Here is a 19,138-nt window from a genome sequence, read left to right as displayed (position 1 = left end):
AAAAAAATATTTTATTTTTAATTTTTTCTGTATCTATATTCATAGTCTTTAAACTTTAATACATTTCAAATATTAAATACTTATAAAGAAAAAAAATCCCCCTCTTCCTCCCCCCATCCCTCCACTCACCAATATAAGAATATAACTGTGTACTGTCAGAATGCTAGTTTATTTCTTTGAACCATAAAATGCTACAGCACAGAAAACAGACTATTTAGCCCTTCTGGTCTGTGCTGACTATTGTTCAGCTAGTTCCAATAATAGTCTTCCATTCCATAAGCCTCCATACCTCTCAAATCCATGTATCTATCCTATTTATTTTTAAAACTCAAGATCGAGTCTGCACCCACCACATCAGATGTAGCTCATTCCACACTCCACCACTCTCTGAGTGAAGAAGTTCTCCCTAAAATTCCCCCTAAACCTTTCCCCATTCACCTTAAAGCCATGTCCTCTCATATTTAATTCTTTTTCTGTGGGATATCATATCTTTATGTACCTTGAGGGGTCAAGTTTTTACAATTGGATTCCTATACAGTAGAAGTATGGGTGCCATATCTTAATGAAAGTGTCATTTTTTTTTTAGTTATATGCAATTTTCTGCAAGTATGCATCTCCCCGGCCCATCGAGCAATAAGTAGAGGAAAGTCGGACCTCCAGGTTATTGCCCTACACATTTTGGCCACAGTCAGGGCCACTTTAACAAAATATATTTGAAATTTAGTTAGTTTATTGCTCACATCCATAAGGTTGCCCAGCAAGTATAACTCTGGGTCGTGTGTTAAGGTCACTCCTGTTATTCTTGTTAGTGTTTCAGCAATATGCCAGAATGATCTTGCCTTCACACACAACCATGTGGAATGTATGAAGGTATCAGTTTTGCTGCCATATCTAAAGTACATTTCAGATTTTGATTTATGTAGTTTTTGGGTAATATGTAATTGATGTAGATAATTATATTGAACCAATCCATATCTTGTATTAATCATTGATATCATACTGTCCAAACACCAGTTAGATCAGCACTCTGGTATTGCATCACCTAGATCCGACTCCCACCTCTCACTCAACCTTTGTAGGTCTGGGTCAACACTTTCATCTTGGAGAGCAGAATACATCCTGGTTATGAATTTGGGTGCATTTCCCAATTGAAGCATCCCTCCAATTCATTGCTTGAGGGCAGGACCATTGTGGGCTCCATTTTTCTTGCAAGAAGGATCTCAACTGAAGAAAGCAGAATTTGGTTCCATTTGACAAATTATATTTCTGTTTTAATTGCTAGAAGGACATAAGTAACCCTTCTGCATAGCAATCCTCAATATGTTTAATTCCTTTCTCATGCCAAACATTTAAAATTCTGTTGCCCAAATTCATAGGCAATAGTTCGTTCATACACAATGGTGCTTTTGGTAATATTCCCACTTTTTTTCCCAATACTTTCATTAATCTCATACAAAATTTAATCATGTGTCTTAGATGGGGGTCATCTGTTTTTTTTTATTAATTTGGAATTCCATTTATGAATGAAATTCTTTGTTTTGTATGTAGTCCCATTTGGATCCATGAGGGAGAATTCTCTTCGAAAAAGGATGAGATGAACCTTGCCTGGGCGACTAAATAATATTTTTTTAAAATCCGGTAATCTTTATCCTCCTAACCTAGTCAGTTTTTCACTGGCGGTCCTAAGCATTTTATTATTCCATAGAAATTTTCTTATTTGATGATTAAGTATCTTCACTTTTTTTTTTCAAATTCATTTTATAACTTGGTACTCTTCCATATTTTTCCAGTGTAGTCTGTAGTTTGGTCAAGAACTCAGCCTTGTCTAATAAGTATAATAGCGAAAAAAAAATTATGCACTTCCTGGCTAGCTCTGAATCACTCTATATCTGGATCTCTCCTTATAATTTCACCAAATGGTTCAATTGTCAAGACAAAGAGGCCTGGAGACAGTGGGCACCCTTGTCTGCTAGATCTACTCAAAAGAATCATTGACAATATTTGACCATTGGTTATAATTTTAGGTTGTGGTTTATGATTGTGTTTTTATCCAATCAATAAATGTTTGGCCCATTCCAAACTTTTCTTGTACTTTAAATAGGAAAGGCCATTCTAGTTGATCAAATGGCTTTTCTGCATCTAGAGTTAGTTATACTTGGATTATCAATTTAGGTAGGTATTCCCCAGTCTATTGGCAAAATTTTGTAACCTGCATTTAACAAGGAGATAGGTCTGTATGAAGATAGTTTTAGCAGGTCTTTTTTTTATAGTAATAATAGCTATTGAGAAAAATTCCATAAGAGTCTTGATTTCAACCACCCAATCCAATACCTCCATAATAAGAAGCAACAAGAGGTCTTTAAATTGTCAATAAAACTCAGGTGGGAAGCCATCTTCTCCTGGTGACTTATTTGCCTGTAATGTATTGAGGGCTTTTTTGATCTCTTCTCTGGTGAAGGGGGAAATGGTATTCCTTCTGATCTCTATCTTCAGTTTTGGCAGCTCAATCACCAAGAGAAATTCATTTATTTCAATAGAATCCCCTATCAAATCTGATTCAAATAGCTTTGTACAATATTGTTTAAAAGTTTTTATCATCCTTGATGTCTCTTCTGCCTTTAGTTTCCATATCAAAACTTTATGAGCTCTATCTCCAAATTCATACTTCAGCCTTGACTTTAAAATTGTTTTTTCTGTTCTATATGTTTGTAATGTATTTCAATTTTTTTATTCACCCAAGTTTTATATTTTTCTTTCAAACCCATTCTATGGTATTTTTCTAATTCTGATATTTCTGCCTCTAGGCCATTGACCTTTTTTTGTATATGAAATTTTCTGTCCTCTCAGGTAAGCTTTTAATATGTCCTATATTAGGAAACTGTTGTTGGTGGAGGATCTAAGTTTAAGATGCCATCTATAGAGACTCTCTTGCCTCTCAGGCATCATTATCATTAAAGTCAGAGATGCATGGACAGAAAGCAGTCTGATTAAATATTATGTTTCAACCACTCTGTTTTTCAGTTGTGCATACATTAAAAACAGGTCTATTCTTATATAGGAGTCACAAACCTTTGAGTAGAATGAATAATCTCTTGTCGTGGGGTGTAACTGTCTCCACACGTCTGACAAGTTTAAATCTTTCATAAAAGATAGAATAATTTTCATAGCCTTTGCCTTAGTCACTCTCTTTGCTGATTTGTCAAGGACTGGGTCCAAGCAAAAATTAAAATCTTCTCCAATCAGTGCATTTTGTTTACTCTTCACTGTTTTTAAGAAAATATTTGTGTAAAGGATTCATCATCAAAATTCATGGGCTTACAGGATTTTGCATATATCCGGCAATGTGCCATTATAAATTTTCTTGCTGGGTCAATGGATATGCCTTCAGTCAACACCAGTATATTTTTATATATTGAAATTGCTACCCACCCCCCCCCCCCCCGCCTTGGTTTGGAATTAAAAGAGGAGGATATGACTTGACCCACGCAATCCCTTTTTAACTTATTATGTTCTGATTATGTAAGGCGTGTTTCCCGTAGAAAAACTATAATCTGTATTTAATTTTTTTGTGTGTGCCAAAACATTCTTCCTTTTTATCAGTTCGTTTATCTCATTAATGTCATAACTGATAAATTTTAACATTCTATTAATATTTATATCTACATATTCAGCTATATCTTTAGGCCCTTTTGCTTATTTATACAATAAAATAATTTTCCCTTGTTAATAAACATATACATTGCCCATGGTCTGACTGTGAAATAATCAAGAAACTCCGGAAGCCCGTAAGGAAAAAAAATCGCACGATACTGTCCAAGGAAGAACCTCTCCCCTTAGCTTCAACGCCATTTTGAAAAACATCTCCTTCTCCAGCGACATTAACCCCCTCAAGTCAAAGCATCCACCCTGCTTCTACCCTGCCAAGCATTTACTCTCTGTATACCTTTCAATATTATTTTAAATAACCAATAAAAGATATTTCAAAAATATAACTATCATTTCACTTTTTATCCATTTTTTCAATCATTTACAGTACACTTTATCTTTATTTTTGATTTATTTCTTCTTTTTCTTCTTTCTGATGTTTATTTTAGGTTCCCTTTACCGATTTTATAGAAATTGTTTTACTTCTTTTACAGTTTTATGAAACCTTCTGGTTCCCTCTGCGACATTGATCCTGAATGTTGCTGGGTACAATATCACATATTTTATATTGTGTTCTTAATCATATTTTTACATCATCAAATTATTTTCTTTGTATTACCAAAGTAGCAATTAGGTCCTGAAAGTATAGCACCTTTCCTCCTTCCTTCTCAACTGGGTCACCTTTTTCCCTGGCAAACTTTTCTGTTCCTCTCAATGTTGCCTCCTGATCCCAGTAACTTAAAAATCTTACCTGGATCGTTCATGATCTTTGGTCATCTGCTCTCCTGGGGCTGAGGGTCTGATGGGCTCTTTCTATAAGTAATTTTTCCTTAAATTTTCACAGTCCCAATACTTGTGGGATCCAATCTTTAAAGAATTTAATCAGGTCATTACTGTCAGTCCCTTCTTCCAGCCCGACAATTTGGACATTATTTCTCCTGCTAAAATTTTCTACATGGTCAATTTTATCCAGCAGTAGTTGTTTATCTGCTTTCCACTTCTTTGTATCTTCCGCCAGGGTTTTTAGATGTCCTTGAATCATTATCAGGTGTTTTCAACCTGGCCCACTCAGGTTCAGGTCATCAATAGCACAGTTATATTTTTCTGCCACTTCCTTTAATACATTTTCCACCTTGGAGAATCTTTCACTGAGAATCTACATTGATTCCATCATTTTTTTAAAAAATCCTTTGGTTATCCCCCACTTCCTTGGGCTTATGTCAACATTGTGGCTACACCTTCTTCATCATTCTCTTCTGAACTTTCAGTCAACAATCTTGGTGACTTTTTGTCTTCTTAAGCTTTATTTTTCTGGGTCTTTTTCTTCTTACCCATCAAGGTTATATTTTTAAACACAAGAAATTTTTATTTTGACAACCTTAAATCAGTCTTTTAATCAATCTCCTCAGAGAGCTCTTCCAACCTGTGTCTGTCTAGATCCTCAGCATGACCATGCCCCCCCCCTCCCCCGCTCCCCAACCCGGTCAAAATTAACTTGACCTGATTATTTTATTACATTGGTGTCAAAAGGAGCTTACTTTGTGTAGTTTGGCTCCTGCATTATAAGAATGATGTTCTAATGTTTATACGAGCATTAAAATGGCAGATCTTTTCTGCCATTAATGATGCTTACGCATTGTGTCATTGTCTAAATTAATGTAGCTAATTCAGCACAAATGGGCTTGGAATATAGACCACTTCATACTGTCTACTCCAATCTTGCATTGTCATAGGCTTTACTCCAAAGTCATTGGCCCAAACTATGAACCTTTATATTTCAGTCAAAAGCTTTTGTAATATCCCACAAAAGCACTGCATCAATTGGCATGGTAAATATAGCAAAAGCACTTCAACAAAAATGTTTACATGAATATTTATTTAATATTCATTTTAATTAGAGTCTTTGAAAATTAGATTGTTTCTTGGCCAGAACAAGGAATAGTCAAGAGATATTTTAAAGAAATATATGTAATAATAATAAAAAGTAATACACACCGAATGTTGTGCAATAGGAGACACCAAAGCTTCATTCTCAGATGAATTAAATGCCTTCTGCAGCCTATTTGACCACCAGATCAAAGAAGAACCATTGCGCACCATGTCCTCTGATGTTCTACTGAGTGTCCAAAGAAAATGTATGAGCTGCCTTAAGGAGAGTGAAACCCAGTAAAGGACTAGATCAGGGGTGTCAAACTCAAATTCACAGAGGGCCAAAATTAAAAACTTGGACTAAGTCGTGGGCCAAACTAAATATTTCTTGAAAATTTTCAACAACATCTGCATGTTTTCTCTTCTTTCAACATATGTAATGTTAAACTTTTTCTTATTAAAATAAATGTTTAATAATAGTTTTGGTTAAACTCTTTCCAGAAGAAGCATTAACAAATGAGAAATAAAATATTCAATAAATAATATTTCTCTATAGCCTTTAAGCTCCTTTTAAAATTTTTTTCACAAGCCAACAAGTCAAAAAAAAAACATGCTTCAATGACAAACAGATTTGTCTTTTAAAATGATGAACATATAGTCTGCCTCCCACCTGTCTTGAAAGGTCCTGTTTTCTGTCTTTCGTTTGGCCATTTTTCGTAAGGGGTTTATTACATGTGAGTTAGGCGACAGGTCACAGATGCTAATTAAAGTAAAGAGAGGAGGTGGGGGCGATTAGCGGGCTGACGGGCTGGCGCCAACGCATTTGCAGAGCATTCTGGGATTTGTAGTATTAGTTGTGCATGCTCTATACTGGCGTGGCAGCCAGCGGGCCAGCTCTAATACATATTTGATATGATCTTGCGGGTCAAATATAATTATATCACGGACCAAATTGGCCTGAGTTTGACATGTGTGGTCTAGATGGAGTACCAAGCCAAGTACTGGAAATTGGTGCTGACTGACTGTCCAATGTTTTCATGGATATCTTCAACATCTCACTCTGAGAAGGACTTGGTACCCACCTGTTTCAAAGAAGCCTCAATCATACTGGTCCCCAGGTAGAGTGTCGTAACCTGCCTAAATGACTACTGACTAGTGGCACTCATATCACAGTGATGAAGCGATTTGAGAGGCTGACAACTTCATACTCAGTTCTTGTCTGATTGGTGACATAGATGAGTTCCAATCTGCCTACCGCAGCAACTAGTCTACAGCAGATGGCATCTCACTGGCTCTACACAAAACCCTGGAATAACTGGAGAGAAAAGATGCATACATAGGATGTTCTTTATTGATGACAATTTGGCATTCAACACCATCATCATCATCTCAAAACTGATCAGCAAATTATAGGAACCTGAGCCTCAGTAATCCACTGTGTTATAGGATTCTGGATTTCTTCACCTCCAGACCCCAATCTGTCCAGAATGAGAAGAACATCTCCTCCACAATCTCCATCACCACCGGACTACCACAGGGATGCATACTTATCCTCCTGCTCTACTCGCTTTACATCTATGACAACGTGGCTCAGTGCGACAACAACACCATTTACAAATTTTCTGACTACACCATAGAAGTGGGCTACATACAGGATGGAGATTGAAAACTTGGCTGAATAGTGTTCTAACAACAATCTCACATTTGATCACCAAAACCAAGGAACTGAACTTAGATTTTAGGAAGGGAAAACCAGAGGTGTGTGACCCAGTGATCACTGGGGGAATTAGAGATGGGAAGGGTGGCAAATTTAAATTCCTATGAATTTCAGAGGGCCTTTCCTGGACCTAGCATAACAGTGTAATCATGAAGAAAACATGTCAGTGCCTCTATTTCCTCAAGAGCTTGTGAAGGTTCAGTATGACATTGGAAACCTTGGCAAGCTTCTACAGATGTGTAGTGGAAAGTGTGCTGACTAGCCCCAGCATGGACTCGTATGGTGGTATCATCAATACCTCTCAGTGGAAAGCCCTGTAAAAGGTAGTAGGCATAGACCAGTACATTACAAGCAAAAACTCTCCATCCATTGAGAAAATGTACATAGAATGCTGCCGTCAGAGAGCAGCAACAATCATCAATGATCTATATCACCCAGGACATGCTCTGTTCTCGCTGCTGCCATCAGGAAAGAGATAATGTACCACAAGCTTCATATCACCAGTTACAGGAACTACTTCTAAAGCAAAGAACCAAACCAGTATGGTATCCACCTGTCTCAAACAGGCATCGATCATACTGGTGCCCAATAAGTGTGCAGTAAACTGCCTTAACAACTATTGATCAGTAGCGCTTACATCAACAGCGATGAAGTGTTTTGAAAGGCAGTTGATGAAGTATATTAGCTCCTGTCTGAGCTGTGATGTGGATACATTCCAGTTCGCCTATCGTAGTAACAGGTCTACACAAAGCCCTGGAATACATGGACAACAAAGATGCATACATCACGATGCTCTTTATTGACTGCAATTTGGCATTTAACACTATCATCCCCTCAAAATTGATCAGAAAACTTCAAGATCTAGAAGTTATCACCCTGCTGTGTAATTGTATCATGGATTTTCTCTCCTCCAGACCACAATCAGTAAAGATTGGTAAGAACATCTCCTCCACAATCTCAATCAGTACCGAAGCATCACAGGGCTGTGTTCTTCGCCCCCAGCTCTACTCACTGTACACCTACAAATGTGTGGCTCGGTACGACAATAACACCATGTACAAATTTGTCGACAATACCATGGTAATGGGTTGTTTAAAGAAAGAAGATGAGTCAGCAGATAGGAGGGAGATTGAAAACTTGGCTGAATGGTGCACCAACAACAACCTTGCTCTCAGTGTCACCAAAACTAAGGAACTGATTGTTGACTTCAGGAAAGGAAAGCCAGAGGTATTCAATTCAGAGATCCTTGGTGGATCAGAGGTGGAGAGGGTGAGCAAATTTAAGTTCTTGAAAGTCACTATCTCAGACAGTGGCAGATTAAGTACCACCCGGGCCCTAGGCTGAGCTTTAGTAAGGCCCAGCCTAACCTTGCTCCTCTGCCCCATGGCCCCCACCCTTCATTGAATAGAATGAAGTGTGGAGGAGGAGGAGAATTCTGTTGCCCTGGTTGAGGATCTCAACCCGAAACATTGCCTGTCCCTCTACCACCATACTGATTTGGTTCTTTGCTTTGGAAGTAGTTGGCCACCAGATTCTGATGCATTCAACACAGTGGCTGTTCCCTGCACCCTCTCCCCTATTGTTACACACCACCTCTGCTCTCTGATCTGCAGGCTTTGGGCAGGGGCATAGCCAAGTAGTGAAGTGAGGGAGAGTGAGAGTACATGAAAAAGGCGCCACGTGGTGAGTGCCATCCAAGGCTGGATGGTGGCAGCGGCCACTGTCCTTGAGGGGGAGGGGGGATGGTGGTGGGGTGTGGAATGGAGCAATGATACATAGAAATGAATATTAAGAGGATTCTCACGTGTCCCAGAAAGATTAGAAGCACAAGCGAATGTTAAGAGGTATGACACCAGAAACCCTGGTAAATTTCTACAGAGGTGTGGTGGAAAGTGTGCTGACTGACTGCATCACAGTCTGGTATGGGGACATCAATGTCCCTGAGTGTAAAACCTTCCAAATGGTAATGGACACAGCCCAGGACACTACAGGCAAAACCCTCCCTGCTATTTAGCAGCCATTTAGAGCAGCAGCAATCATCAAAGATCTTCACCTCCCAGCACACCCTCTTTTCTCACCGTTGCCATCAGGGAAGAGGTATAGGTGCCACAAGACTTGCACCACCAGGTTTAGGAACAGCTGCTACCCCTCAACATTAGACTCCTCAATGACAAACTCAATCAGAGACTCATTTAAGGACTCTTGTGCACTTTTTTGATCTTTTTTATTGTCTCTGTATTGGACAGTCAGTTTGTTTACATTCATTACCTTTATACAGTTCTTTATTTGTTTACAGATATGTTCAGTGTACATTTTTTTTGCACTACAAATTAGTGGCAATTCTGCCATGCCAGGAGGAAAAAGAATCTTGGGGTTATATGTATGTACTCTGACAATAAATATGAAAAACAGATTTTAACAAGTGTTGATGAGAATGTGATCGAAGAGAGCAGATTCTACCCCAAGGATTTGGAGCAAAAAGAGAATTTAACATGTCTTGATGAGAATGCCATCAAAGAGTACAAGAGTAGTAGAAATCACAGAATAAATAACTGCTCTATTCTCAAAAATACTCAATAAACTTATTTTTTTGCCCCAGATTCCAACATCTGCAGTCTCTGGCGTCTCCATTTTGAAGGAAGTATTTCAAAACATTGCAAATGCTCAATCGATAATCTTTCTTTTTAAAAAATATTTTATTTAAAATATGTATATATATATATATATATATATATATCTATATATGTATATATAGGATCATAATAACAAAAAGTAGTAAATAATTATAATACAATGTTAACAAATAAATGCTGAAAAGAATATATATATATATATCAAAACTGAAAAATAAAAAATTTTAAAAACCTCTAAACCCTCCCTCTCCACTAATCCTAATCTAATCCCATAACTAAAATACATAATATCATTATCCATGATAATTAATTCAGATTGCATCAGACAACACTCAAGGATCCCAGAAATATCATAAAATTATTATTCTTTCAGGGAAAACTTCACTGGTCAGGAGAATTTAAAAAAAAAAATTAAAGTTTAACCTCATAATTCTAGCTTACGGGCTCCAAATTTGTAGAAAAATGATAATCTTTCAAAGTTGAGGAATTATTTGTTAGATTTTTTAAAAATCACTTCGTTACTTAAAAAAGATGCAAAGAAAACCAGTTAACGTCACATCCTGCAATGTTCTGATATAGATAGAATGATTGAACAACTGAATATCTTTATTTGATCAAAGGGATGTAACAAATATTGTAAAAGCAAAATATAGTTCAAACCTGGTGAAAATGTGGTAATTTTTAGATAACTAATCTGAATTGCCATGCCTTTGAATGAGCATGCAGAAACTAATTAGGGAGCATGGTTAATCTAGCGGTTAACACGGTACCAGCAACCTGGGTTCAAACTCCAGTAAGGAGTTTGTCCGTTTCTCCCCTTGTCTTGTAGGTTTTCTCTGAGAGCTCAGGTTTCCTCTTACCCTTCAAAATATACAGGGATTGTAGGTTAGTTGGAGTATTTGGGGGGCATAGGCTTGTGGGCTGGAAGGGCCTGTGACTTTGCTGTTCGTCAAAATTAAGTAATGTCCCTCAAAAGATTGGCTGGAATTGAGTGTAATGAAACTATAGGAGAGCGATTGATGTGGTGAAATAATTGGCTGAGGAATAAGGACACCGAGCAAATATTCAAAATGGTATATGTGATGCGTGGTCTCTCGATGGGATATAGGTTGGGATCCCATTGTTCTATATCTATTTATAAATGACATAGCTAGTGGGTTAGAAAACTACATATTCAAGTTTACCAATGTCGCAAAGCTATATGGTGCTGTAAGCTGTGAAAGCAGAAGATGACATCATGTTGGTTTAGAAACTGGTGGAGAGAAAGAGGCCCATTGTGCTTAAGCCAACATGAGCTTGGCAGCTGAGTAAGACGTTGCCACACATGCAAGATGAACTGGCATCTATCGGCCTGGAAATTGCACACCAAGTCTTTCAGGCAACACTGGGTAGGTAGTTGAAGATTCCTAAGAAGTTATCTGGAAAAATTAGAGGTCTAGGTCAAGGTGCAGTCTTCAGGCAGTGTGTAACTACTGGATGATGCAAATAAGGGATGATGAATAATCAGGTAGCTGCACTGAAGAGGATAGACAGCAGCAATTAGCTTCATTCTTGGAAAGAGTAAGCAGCTGAAAGTCAGAGAGTGTGGGGAAGCCAGGATAGAGTAGTAATGAAAAGGGAAAGCAGGGGAATTTAAAACTGTGTAGCTGGTGTATATCAGCAAACCCACATGAAAGGAGTTCTGCACAGGCATCTTCTACTACACAGAAATGGAGTTGAAACAAATTACTTTCCATTCTGAGAAGTGAAGAGACACATTCGGGCATGAGGTAAGGACAACATTTAAGTCAGCAATGATGCTCTACTGTGGCAACTAGCATATCAGCAGGCGATGTCTTCAGGTATCTCAGAAGAAGTAACTGGATAAATTCATTTGTAAATGATTCATGGGGTGAAACACAAAAGTCTCTAGTCACTGTGATTGTAATACCTCCTATGGATGCTGCAAGACCTGCTGAGTTCCTCCAGCATTTTTGTGTATTTACTCTATTCCTTGAAGAAGGGCTCAGGTCTGAAACATATGCACAAACGCACTGAATTCTCAACCTTCATGCACCCGGATCAAAGTATTATGGAAGGCAGAACCAAAAAAAAACTCTGGGAGTTTATTTGCACATCTCTAAAGTTGCTTAAGTAATGTTATTTAAAAGTTAGCTAGGGAAAATAGTGTGGAATCCTGTCTTATTAACTTCATTGAATTTTTCAAAAAGATCTCAACGATCCCTGGATTTGAGAGTAAGGTGGTAAAGAAGGCATATGGTCACTTGCCTTCATGAGACAAGAAAGAGGAAAAACTGAGGCGGGAGATTGTGGTGCAATTAAACAAACCATTATTTAGGCCACAGCTGGAGTAATGTGGGTAGATCTGATCAACACACTACAGGAAGAATGCAGTTGCATGGAGAGAATGTAGAGAGGTCATCACAGTATTGGCTTGGGTTGGAATCTTTGGCTATGAAGAAAGACTGGTTAGATTGTTTTCCTTTAAAATACATGAAGCTGAGGGGTGGAATCTGAGATAAACAAAAATTAGATGGAGCCTTGATAAAATAGGTTACGAGAATCCTTTCCCCTCACTAGATGTATCATAGGTTTAAGGTAAGTGTTAGGTAGTTTGGAGCTAGAAATGGGAAACCAATTGGGTAATGAGCTGGTTGAAATGTGAATTCTCACAACATTCAATAAGCACTGAGAGTACATGAAACATGATGACACAAAAACATAAAGGATAAGAGCTGGAAAATTGGATCAGTATAGCAGGACACTTAACGGTCATCATGGCACAGGGAGTTTAATTCAATTACTGTAATTGGCTATTAAAATGAATATTATTTTATCATGTTAGTTAGATCTTGATCAGGCCACAAGTGGAATATTGTAATGGGGAGCTAGAGGTATCTGGGAAAGAGGACCAAAGTGGGAGGGCCAAGTGAATTGGGAGAAGAGAGATGAGGGGAGGGGGAAGTATGAACACAGGACAAAAATAGTCACATGAAATTTTTGAAAAATCACTATTTATACCATTGGGTTGCAAAATGTGAGGTCTTTTTCATTTTATTAGTGATGTTCAGTGGAAAAGGCTGAGAACAGACCAGTTAGTGAGGGAATAATGGGAAGAGAGGTTTTAATCTGAATGTAGTCAGTAAAATTTAGTTTGAATACAGAACTCTTAGAACAACAAATCACCAAGAACATGAAGAACCAAGGATATCTCCAGCAACAGGAACCTGCTGCCTTTCAATCATATTAGGACTGATTTTTTTTAAGCTCAGGTGCACACCAGTCCTTTGCCAGTAATGAGATCATGACGTGCGTCATCCCCTGTATGGTTCTGGAAATTATCAAGCACCCAAAAGTGAATTGTGAAGAAAAGCCAATTTTTAGTGTGTGGTCACTGTTTCCAAGTCTAATTTGAACATATCAAGGCAGCATGAACTGCTATAGGATGATAGACCATCTGAGCTGGTTTGCTAGAGGTATTTGTGATGAAATTTAGCTAGGAGTCCATGCCCATTTTTTACATTTACCATTTCTTGATTTAAAATTGCACCTGACAGACAGTATGATTAAGCTTTCCTTTAGTACTACATTGAAAGAGGAAGTGGCTAAAGTCAGGAGAGTATTTCTGATGCCAATAAATGTGAAATATGTAACAGAACATCATACCACAGTGCACGCCCTTTGGCCCACAATGTTGTGCTGATCTATCTAAATCTACTGCACAACAATCTATCCTTCCTAACCATACAGTCATAACCCTTATTTTTCTTACACCCTTGAACCTATCTAAGAGTTACAATGTCCCACTTGTCCTGCTTCCACCACTCCCCCAGCAATGCATTCCAGGAACCTGTATGGAAAAAAAAACTTCCCTCTGACGTCTCCCCTAAACTTTCCATCACACAGTGTAAAGGTTCCATTATTGTCATGTAATACTACATTTAGGATGTGACCATACATGAAATTATTTAACTTTGTCTACCATAAAGAAGGCAGACAGTTGCCACTTTGTCAAGTGCCCCTCACAGAATAAATAGATGTCCTCTAGTATTTGCTATTGTCACATTGGGAAAACAGTCTGGCTATCCACCTGATCTAAGCCCCTCATAATCTTATGCACCTCTATTAAGGTATCTCTCATCCTTCATTGCTTATAAATGAAAATTCTGACAATTTTATGCCTCTCATTTCAAGCATAGTTTTAAACCATTTGTGTCCTCTGCTGTCACCTAGGAGAGAGCCGGTTTACGAGCACAGTAAATGGAACTTGGGTGGTCTGCTCCACAACAGGAGCACAGATATTAGTCTCTGCTATTGCTTGGTCAAAGGCTGTTGCTTTCAGGTATTCTCTGAAATTTGTCTGAAAATAATATCAATCTGAACCATTGAGAATCAAAATCAAAATATTCACATACTTAAAACTGGTTTGACAAAAATTTATGCAATGTAACAAAATAGGGCAGTGAAATTGGGTACATTTTGAATTCATTCAAAGCTATTTCAACCAATGACTGCAGTTAGACCTATTAACTTGCTTCTTGGGAAACTAATAGGTCTGATTTCACTCTCATCAAGTCTGTTGTGTGTCCCCATGAGTTTTTTTTTGGCTCTTGTATTGGCTGCTCTTCCCAAGTAGATCAAGGTAGCAAGGGTTAAACTGCAAGAGAAGCAAGTTTCCAGAATTAGAACTCTACACTACATGCAACCAATCTTGAAATTCTAAGATAATTAAATATTAGTGATAATACTGCTAATCCAGAGCTGTTCATTTTCAGTTCTCTGTGCCAAGAGCTTTCTCCTTGCCAATATCCTGACCATCAAATGCTGCATGTTAATGAATGTTTCCACATGGATTTTCAGTCCCATCTTGTAGCCTCGCAGCGGATGTGCAATGAACTCTTCTCCAACGATATATGGGAAAGGCATCAACTATTTCAAAGTACTTTATAAGGAATATAAACATTTGTCTTCTGAAGTATGCACCTCTTTCATATAGAGATTGATAAAACTTCTCAGAAAATACTCCAACTGTTATTTTTTTCCAAGTATTGAGACTAAATGCTTATTGCATGAGTAAATAAATAAAATTAACCATTACAGAGGTAAACCTCAGGGAAAGGGTGAGTTCTATAGTTCCATTTCAAATCTCAGCAAGAATATACTGCTGGAAGAAACTAAATAAACTATGAAAGATAAAACCCATGAAAATATTCAGCTGCCAGATGGATTCTCTGGGGAGGATTAAACAGATTTGGCCTAATTCGATTGTGCTCTCCATACATATTACATGGACATAGAACACTGCAGCACAGAACAGACCCCTCTTCCTACAATGTTGTGCTGACCTATATAAAACTACTCCATTACAATCTAACCTTTCCTGACCATATACCAATAACCCTCTATTTTTCTATCTAAAAGTCTTCAATATGTCTCTATTCTCCCGGCAAACATTTCTGGCACCTACCACTCTGATTTCGCCCTGGGGGACCGGTCCCCGATGGAGCTGATGGATGAGACGCTCGTTTCATGGGTGAGCACACCAACTGCTCCACTCTTCGAGTGCATCTTCCTCAATCATATGCCCGGGGACATCCGGCCGATGCTGGTCCAGGAGAGCTTCACCGACCCGAGGAAGGTCGCCCAGAAGGCCCAAGAGCTATGGCTCGCATGATTCCCAGAGTGCTCAGTGGTCCAGCAGGTCACAGGCATAGGCACGACCACGCCAAGCCCGCACCTAGTGCTGCGGTAGAGCACCCGGCCCCTGCAGGGGTACCCAAGAGCATAACCAAGCATCCACTCCAGGCCTCTGCTTCTACCACCAGCGCTGGGGAGCCAAGGCTTGGAAGTGTCGTCAGCCCTGCTTGATCCAGGGAAACGACCAGGCCGGCCACTGTTAATGGCTGCAGCGGCTGACCAAGGACACAGCCTCCACTACCTGCGGGACTCAGTCAGCGGCCAGCAGTTCCTCATTGACAGTGGAGCCCAGATCAGCATCATCCTGGCCACGAACCAACCTCATGGACCTCCCATCCATGCGGCTAACGCAACGGCAATCTGGACGTATGGAAACAAGACTGTCCACTTCCAGATCGGCTAACGGAATTTCGCGTGGAGGTTCACTGTCTCGTCCCTCCCAACTCCCATCCTGGGTTCAGACTTCCTCCTCACACACGGGCATCTGGTGGACATTCGAGGAAGGCGCCTGGTGGACGGCCGTTCGCCTCGACGCTTCCTGCTCGGAGCAACCACAGATTGCCACGACCAGCATGCCCAGAGATGAGTTCCAGCGAATCCTGGATGAGTTCCCTACACTCCTCATGCCACAGTTCTCCACTGCCTCGCTGCACCATGGGGTGTTCAACCACATCCCCACCCAGGGCCCATTGGTTCATGCCAAGGCACACCGGCTCCTGCCTGACAAGCTCAGGTAGCAAAGGAGGAATTTTTGCACCTGTTGGAGCTGGAGATCATTTGGCGGTCTAACAGCCCGTGGGCCTCACCGCTCCACCTGGTCCCGAAAGCCTCCGGCGGCTGGTGTCCCTGCGGAGACTATCGATGGCTCAACGAGGCAACCGTTCCTGACCGTTACCCCATCCCTCACATCCAAGACTTTACAGCCAACCTGCACGGTGCAAGGGTTTTCTCCAAGGTTGACTTGGTGGGCTGATATCACCAGATCCTGGTGCACCTTGAGGACATACCCAAGACGGCCATCATCACTCCCTTTGGCCTGTTTGAATTCCTGCGCATGCCGTTCGGGCACAAGAACACTGCTCAGACCTTCCAGTGCCTCATGGACTCTGTGGGCAGGGACTTGGATTTTGTCTTTATTTATTTGGATGAAATCCTCGTCGCCAGCAAGGACCCGGCGCAACACAGGGCCCTTTTCTTCCGGCTGGCCAATTACAGCCTTACCATCAACCCGGCCAAGTGCCAGTTCGGGAAAGAGTCCATGTAGTTCCTGAGCCATACTATCACAGCCAAAGGAGCCACACCCACCGCTGCGAAGGTCACCGTTATCAGGGAGTTCCCACGCCTAGACAGCCTCAAGGGGCTGCAGGAGTTCATGGGTATGGTCAACTTTTACAACCGCTTCATCCTGGGAGCTGCGTGCATCATGCAGCTGCTATTCGCCCTCATCGCAGCCAAGCTCAAGACATTCACTTGGAACCCAGAAACCTGTACCACATTCGAGGCCACCAAGGATGCTCTCGCAAAGGCCACCATGCTTGCCCACTCGCACATCGACCTGCATATGGCACTCTCTGTCGATGCCTCTGCCACAGCCGTCGGTGCTGTCCTGGAGCAGCAGGTGAATGGACATCGGAAGCCACTGGTGTTCTTCAGCCACCTGCTCCGCCCGCCGGAATGCAAGTATAGTGCCTTTGACCACAAGTTACTGGGCAAGTACCTGGCAGTGCGGCATTTCCACTATTTTTTGGAGGGGAAGATTTTTACCATTTTCACCGACCACATGCCCCTCTCCCAGGCGCTCGCGATTTCAAAGGATCCCTGATCGGCCCGCCAGCAGCATCACCTCTCCTTCATGTTGGAGTTTACCACCGACATTTGGCACAAGGCGGGGAAGGACAATGTGGTTGCCGATGCACTCTCACGACCGGCCATCTGCGCGCTGACGCCTGGCCTCGACTTTGACAAGCTCGCCCAGGACCAGGAATCCGATGTGGAGACGAGGACCTTCAAGACTGCTCTCATGGACCTGTGGTTCTGAGACCTCCTGACTCCGAGCGGCAAAGGCACCATCCTGTGCGATATCTCCTTGGGCACCCCGCAGCCAGTGGTTCCCCAGCAGTGGCGCAGGCAGGTCTTCCGTCACATCCACAACCTTTCACATCCATCCATCAGGTCCACGGTCCAGATGGTGGCAGAACGGTTTGTATGGCATGAGCTGCGGAAGCAGATTGCTGGCTAGACCAGAACATGCACCCATTGCAGACGTCCAAGATACATAGGCAGACCAGGGCACCCGTACAGGAGTTTGGGCACATCCGGGAATGGTTCAGCCACATTCACATGGACATCGTCGGGCCCTTACACGTTTCCTGGGGCAACTGTACCTGTTTATGGTGCTGGACCGCACCACTCACTGGCCCAAGGCGGTCCTGATGCCAGATGCTTCCACTGACTCCTGCTCCTGAGCACTGTTGCATGGTTGGGTCACTCAGTTCGGTGTCCCAGGTCACCTCTCCAGCGATTGGGGTGCCCAATTCACATCTGCGCTCTGGGCCCAGCTTACCATCAGGTTGGGGATCCAGCTACATCGCACCACAGCCTGCCACCCGCAAGCCAACGGACTGGTCGATCGTCTGCACCGCCACCTTAAGTCGGCACTCATGGCCCGCCTCACCGGTCCCGACTTGGCAGACGAACTGCCTTGGGTGCTACTTGGCATCCACTCCACTCCCAAGGAAGATCTGCAGGCGTCATCAGCTGAGGTGGTCTACGGTGCGCCGCTGGCACTACCTGGTGAGTTCGTCAATGCACCTTATAATCCCCAGCGGTCGCCGCATGAACCACTTCCTCACCTCAGGGCATGCTTGGACTTGTTCGAACCCCCACTGCCTCCCAGGCGTGGCACCCGCCCGTGTCATGTTCCCGGCAAACTGCTTTCCGCGGAGTACATTTTCATTCGGCGGGGCCCAACCGCGGCACCTCTGCAGCAACTGTATAAGGGGACGTACAGGGATGTCAGCATTCTGGCTCGACATTCACGCTGGACATTGGCGGCAGGCGGGAGTTGTTTACCATGGACAGGCTGAAGCCAGCGCACCTCAATCCCACTGAGCCCGTGGTCATTGCCCAGCCCAAGAAGCGAAGCCGCATGGCGACAAAGGACATTGGCTCCGGTTCTGGGGGGGACAGTGTGGCGGCTCACCACAAGGCAGGCGAACCGGCCCCGCTTGTAAGCCACGCGGCGGGGCAGCCGGCCAAAATGGCGCTGTCGGGTGTTTCCCTTCCTTCCAGCAAAGGGCTCAGACACCCACGCTGGGGGACCACGTGACACCTGGGTGACGTCAGCGCCCTCCAGCACAGTTCTCAGCCAGGTCCGGGCTGGGAGTATAAGTGCAGCCCAGCAGCCTGCAATAAACTAGTCTGCTCACTGAGCTCAACCCGTTTGGTGCAGGAGCAGTGTAGCTGCCGCTACAATACTCCCATAATCTTTCATTGCTCCAAAGAGAAAAGCCCTAGTTTGGTCAACCTTGCTTGTCGGTCAGCTGGTCTCAGCGTCCATAGGAAGTAAAGATACATT

At 41.9% G+C, this 19,138-nt stretch overlaps 1 protein-coding gene across 8 annotated transcripts in view; it reads left to right on the top strand.

Annotated features, from left to right (window-relative positions):
• Positions 1 to 19,138, top strand: part of LOC138763443 (xenotropic and polytropic retrovirus receptor 1 homolog) — a 379,170-nt gene that overhangs the window by 159,251 nt on the left and 200,781 nt on the right. The window lies entirely within an intron of this gene.

This window comes from Narcine bancroftii, chromosome 5 (assembly GCF_036971445.1).
Source record: "Narcine bancroftii isolate sNarBan1 chromosome 5, sNarBan1.hap1, whole genome shotgun sequence".
Lineage (NCBI taxonomy): Eukaryota > Metazoa > Chordata > Chondrichthyes > Torpediniformes > Narcinidae > Narcine > Narcine bancroftii.
This window is presented reverse-complemented; position numbering and strand designations above follow the sequence as displayed.